The sequence below is a fragment of the Amphiura filiformis genome, chromosome 2, assembly GCF_039555335.1.
Source record: "Amphiura filiformis chromosome 2, Afil_fr2py, whole genome shotgun sequence".
Lineage (NCBI taxonomy): Eukaryota > Metazoa > Echinodermata > Ophiuroidea > Amphilepidida > Amphiuridae > Amphiura > Amphiura filiformis.
The window spans coordinates 13,033,381-13,039,380 of record NC_092629.1 but is presented as its reverse complement, the minus strand read 5'-3'; positions in this window follow the sequence as shown (position 1 = coordinate 13,039,380).

Here is a 6,000-nt window from a genome sequence, read left to right as displayed (position 1 = left end):
TCTGAATACGAAAAATGTCCTTTAAATATCAACTAATTTATATATTTTGAAATTATCGATATATTACACATTTGATAGCAAATTATTAAAATGCAGTTTAATTTGATGGGTTAAATGAAAAAAAAATCCCAGTGGCAGAAATAGTCGTCCGTCGTGAAGTCATGTGAGGGTTTCGCGGGCATCGCCTTCAGCGCCAGTTTATCGCTAAGGCCGCATTCTATGTCAGATGAGCATCGAAGACGGACGCATACTTGTTTTCATCCCACCCACCACTCCCTTTATGTTAGTGTTGATCTGATTAAAATTGATTAAAGAAATTGACAGGACGTCATAAGAATGAGTATCGCAGGAGTGAGACAATCACAGAAAGGTTTGGTCTTTAAGTTAAAACGTAATTAAGAATGAAAAGAAATTTGAAGGGCAAAGAAAAATATGTTAGTTACATGTTCTATTCTGTTTCGCAACTGTAATATTTTATTCTCGTTTGAAATAGTGTGATTAAGTTTGCTTCTTCTTCAGAAGCATTAGTAAAATTGGTTTAATCTGTGCCATTTGGAGTCTTGAAGGAGAAAGGAAAACAAAATTGATTGAGCGCCCTCAGGTTATAACATATTGATGCGCTTTCCGTACGTAATAGTATGAATAAGGTATGAGAGTGCGTGAGTAGTTCACTTCAGGTTCAGTTCTAATTCAGTAACACGTTCTATGTTGTTACACAGTTGTAAATTTTAATTACTGTTGTAAATAGTGTAGTTAAGTTGCTTCTTCTTCAGAACTTTAAAATCAGAAGCATTAGTAGAATTGTACAATTTATGCCATTTCAGTCTTAGATGGTATTTCGGTTAATTATTAGGGGGGGGGGGGTATAGCGGTATTTCGGTTAACTATTGGGGGTATAACGGGAAGGAAGGGATCAACACCAGGTTGGCATGGATAGCTAGACAGGGGCCAAGTACTATGCCCTCAGATTTTCTTTTTCAACAAAATATAAATAAAAGGGAACTTGGTGATCAACGTTTTTATAGAGGTGGCGCAGCTGGCTGATTATCGCGTTGATTTCTATGGTAGGCTGTCCTATTCTATTTATAGTAGGCATGATATCCTAGTGATGTATTCGAAATCATAAGCTTTTATAGCATGGCAATGTGTGTCAAGGAGCTTGGGCAGTGTTTTGGGTCATTTTTCTAATATGATCAATTTTATATACAGAATTATACATAATTATATTACATTAATAAATGCTATTTAGTCAGTTTTCCAATCTTCGTAGGTATTTAGCTGCTAGGTGATTTGGCGTTGGTTTCTGCTGATGCCCACCACGTAATCTAAATATGATAATATGAAAATGAGAAAGGTGTCAGCCATTTAATTTCTTTTGATATATTTAAGTCCGCACCCGGGTTTCGAACAAGTTGTTTGGGGAGGCTCGGTCGGGTAATTACTGCGAGCGAAAAAGTTGACCATAAATCAATAAAGTAGTTGGCTGATTGAAATGAATTTTTTCAAAGCATTGCTTGAATAAATTATGCGTTCTTTCTGAATGACTGACAAGAGGTCCAAAATTGGTGTGAGGCGTTTCTTTATTTCAGTGTCTGGAGATAAATTGATATTTTGACATTTAACAGTCCTCGAAGTAAACTTTATATCAATTTAATGATTCCAGCCTATTTATAAAGTTTACTCCGAGGACTGTATCAAAAATATATAAAAATATAAATTTTCAATAATTTGCCATAAAATTTGTATCATATCACGAATTTCAAAAAATTAAAATCATTTGATATCAGAAGGACATTACTCGTATTCAGGATGCAAATTGGTGTGTCTGATGTGTTCTCAGGTCCTAAATACTGTGCAAACGTTGTTATCTGATTTCGTAACAGAACGAAGTTAAAGCACAGTGGCTATGGAGCAATGTCATACATAATAATTCAACATGCATAACTCGCAGACGCAAAATTGGAATCAACTGAAAATTTAGGAATAATTTTTTTTCGTGGATATCTACTCAAACATATCATTAAAAGAGAATGCTAGAAATTGTAGAATCGCAAAATACTCCTTTAAGTTAATATTTGATTCAAAGCATTTTAACGTTTAAAGTAAGTCAACCAACTGTATCGTTCAGTTCATGTTTACTAACGTTTTATTGTCTATTATTGTTCGCCGCTTGAACGACTGTTCTTGCAAACTAATATTTCCCATGTTTACACTTAAGTGGTTCCATTGAGGAAGTACGCAAGTAAAATACAATAAAAGACAAAACAGTTTGTAACTTTGCGCAGAGTGTAACTTGATACGTGCTGTGTTGATTTAAATGTACAAGAGTACATGTACTATAGTCCATCAATATATGGTGGATATGGTTGAACATGGCCTCCACCAAATGCATGAATCGTACACAAATTTGGGAACGGTCAAGTTACCAACTCGTACTTTTGTTTGTTAGAGAGCATTTACGAAAGGATGGAGCATGAATTTGGACATGATGTATGATACAACAATGGCTAATGGATGGGGTCATGTTCAACCTTACACTGACCAGACTATAATCAGATAATATTATTATTGGAATCAGATACAAGTATTTTTAAATTCACCGAGTGAATAACACCATTCTACGGTAACATTCACTGAAATAAGACAAGTTATATTCAGCTGTATGTTTTTTCATTGAATAACAATTTGGAAAAAAAATACATCAAATGACGTTTTTTATTTTGATGTTGCAGTGTTTCTTCACGACTGCGGTTGTTAGTTCAGTGGACATGATTGTGTATTCATCAGTCTGCCAATGTGTTCACCGACCTGTATTTGGTCCAATCTATACGTAATTCAGTACAGTGACATATCAACTCCTTGGACAAGTTTTCAGTTTCTTCTGGAGTATACAATTATTCCAGATTCAAGATTGGATTGAGGTCTCACACTTTAACTAATGATGAACTTCGATAAACATTGATGCTTAAACTATTTGGTTTTTAACGGTTTGAGACATCCGAGAGAGTGATAGCTGTGTTATAACTATACCGATGCGTTTACAACGCTTAATTACAACTGGTCACCCGGGCAAGTGATAGATGTGTTACAACTAGTCAAATGTGTTTACAACAATTAAATAAAACGAGAACGCTAGGACGCTATAGTGGTGTACAACTAGACCGATGTGTTTACAACGCTTAATTACAACTATTCACCCGGGCAAGTGATTGATGTGTCATAGTTCGATGCTTTTACAACTTTTAATTACCAGTGGTCAAGTAGTCGAGCCCTGATTGCATATTCTTGTAAGTGACAGGTGCCTGCACCCAATTATAAAGCTGTTAAGCATGTTAAGCGGTGTACCATCATCACTACAAGACATATCACCCGGAACATTGTAGCGTCTAATGCCTAGCGAATTCAGGTGCTCAGAGATTTAGAAAGTTTAAGTTTAGATAAATGAAATAGCAATATTAATATGGCGACATTTTCTGAAGACAGTACACCTGTCGCTGGGGCTGAGGGTTGCATGTACGACGCTGTTCCAGCTGCCGATTCCAGATATTACCATGACTACTGTGTAAGCTGTGATACATGCTGGGAATATCTAGACGAGAGTTACCAAGGTGTAATACAATCTCCTGAATTTGATGACAATGATGTTGTAGGATCGCTTGTTTTATCTACACCTGTTCGGACTTCAACAAATGTTGGAAATAATTTTATTCAACAGCATAGCAATTTCAGTAAATTAAATAACACCAAAACACAGCCATCACATTGCTCTAACGAGAACATAGAAGCAATTATTAAAGGGTTAAGCGATCAACAAGTACCGCCACAAAGAGAGCATTTGGATCACACCACTAACAGTGATTCAACATTACTGCCAACAAATTACCCATTCTGTATGGGTACCACCTTCCTCAACTCACCAACAAAACCACCATTATGCCACGATCATAAAGAACTTGTTAAACACTTTTGCAACATATGCCATCTGGCAATCTGTGGTACCTGTGTGACGCGTAACCACAATGACGAAGATCACGACGTGAAGACTGTGTCTGCAACACACAAACAGCAGAACGATGAAGTGAAGAAGGTCACGAAGAAGATGGATCTGGAGGTCTTTAATTGCGAGCAGAGTGTTCGTGAACTAACCATATTAAAACGACAAATACAAATCTCGTTAACCTTACAGGAAGCAAACATAGATCGGCACGTTGAATTAGCTATCGCAAAAATCAAGAAAGAGGCGATTATTCGTCGGTTTATTTTAAGAGAAAAGGAACAACTTCGGATGGAAAATATCAGTAGAGAGATCAGTCGCTTGCAAGAACTTGCAGATGAAATCACAACGCTCAAAAATGGCTTGCGTAAAACTATAAAAAGTATGCAAAAATATGAGTATCTGGAAACGCATGATAAATTGGTGAATCGAATGGAGAGCAAATTAGGACGTGATACAACGGGGTCGTTGACCAGGAATCCAATTATTGGAATGAACAAATGCGTGCTAGATGTGCCTTTCACTGTACAGGTGAATACAATGCGGCTAGTTCAAGTTAACAAGTGCAATCTTGAATTGGTGCAAGAGTTTGGTGATCACCACGGATCCTGTGATATCACATCGACTGCCAATGGTAAGTTAGTAGTGTGTGATCGTCACGCGAATCAGATATTGATGTATAAAAAGAATAAGAATGGTCTATTTAAGAAACAATGGGTTTCGTCATTGTCTACGAAAAATTCACCTAAAGGATCGTATGGTGTAGCTGAGGATGGACATGGTAAATTGCTGGTGACAAGATCGAATTTGGTAGAGGTGTACTCATCAGCAGGGAAGTACGACGGTGTATTTGCGATGAAACACAATGTCAGGGCAGAGGATAGGCACAGGGGTGCTTACGCAATTGAGGTGACGTCGAAAGGAGACGTTTTAATAGCGGATCGGGAGAATGCGACTATAAGCCACTTGGATCCAAATGGAACTATGCTTACGATGATTCAGAGTACGGTTATACCGCATCGTTTGGCTGGTTTGCCTCATAATCATGTAGCCGTTAGTGATTGGAAGCATGGAAAAGTTGCCGTGATCAGCTTAGACTCGGGTGTAACACACGGCATTTTCGATATCGCGAATGCAAAAGGCTTATGCTATCATGAAGATTCAGATTGCATTATTGTCGGGCGTTACTTGAAGTTAGCAGAGGACGGCACACCATTGGCAGGGTCAGGTGTACTTGAGCAATATTGTAGCACGTCTGGACGTTTGGTGGCGTGTATTGCAGATGGGCTGTGTTGTCCTCAAAATATTACGACGGTACAGAGTGGTTTGCTGGCTGTAGCGGATTATAAGACGGTCAAAATATACACAATAATATAACAATTTTGATAGAAATTATTACCAGTCAGTGGCGGCGCCACGGGGGTGGGGTGGGGTAGGGGTGGGATTATGGAGGGCGGGGTAAATGCCCCAGTTAGAACTCTTGCCCCTGTTGCCCCCAGTAAAAACCAAAAATTACGAAAATTTCCCCTTTTTACGACAATTTTGCGCAAAATTTGATGATTTTGCCCCCCCACTGAAATACACTTTGCCCCTCAATGCCCCCGAAAAATAATTTCTGGCGCCGCCACTGTTACCAGTCCGGGCTAACTGCCTATTTCGGGAACACTTCCTTGTAGAGCAGATCAACGTGATGCCTGGTTCGGAAACATAGTATCCCATAATGCATTGCTCTTATTCAAATATACTCGTCATTTTTTGATTTTGAGCTTCAAACAAGTATATTTATAGAATCTATTATCCATGTGAATGGTCGCATGTCATAAGGTGGGTACCCAAAAAAGGTGGATGGATTACATTTTTCCAAAAGTTGCCGTACAATTTCGGTTGGCATTTCGCAACCCCTTGTCCTACTGTACTGGTTGATGCCGCATTTTAAGCCCAATTTTATATTCTTTCAATGTGCTAAAACTTAGAATAATCCAGTTTTCAATATAAAACCATATTAA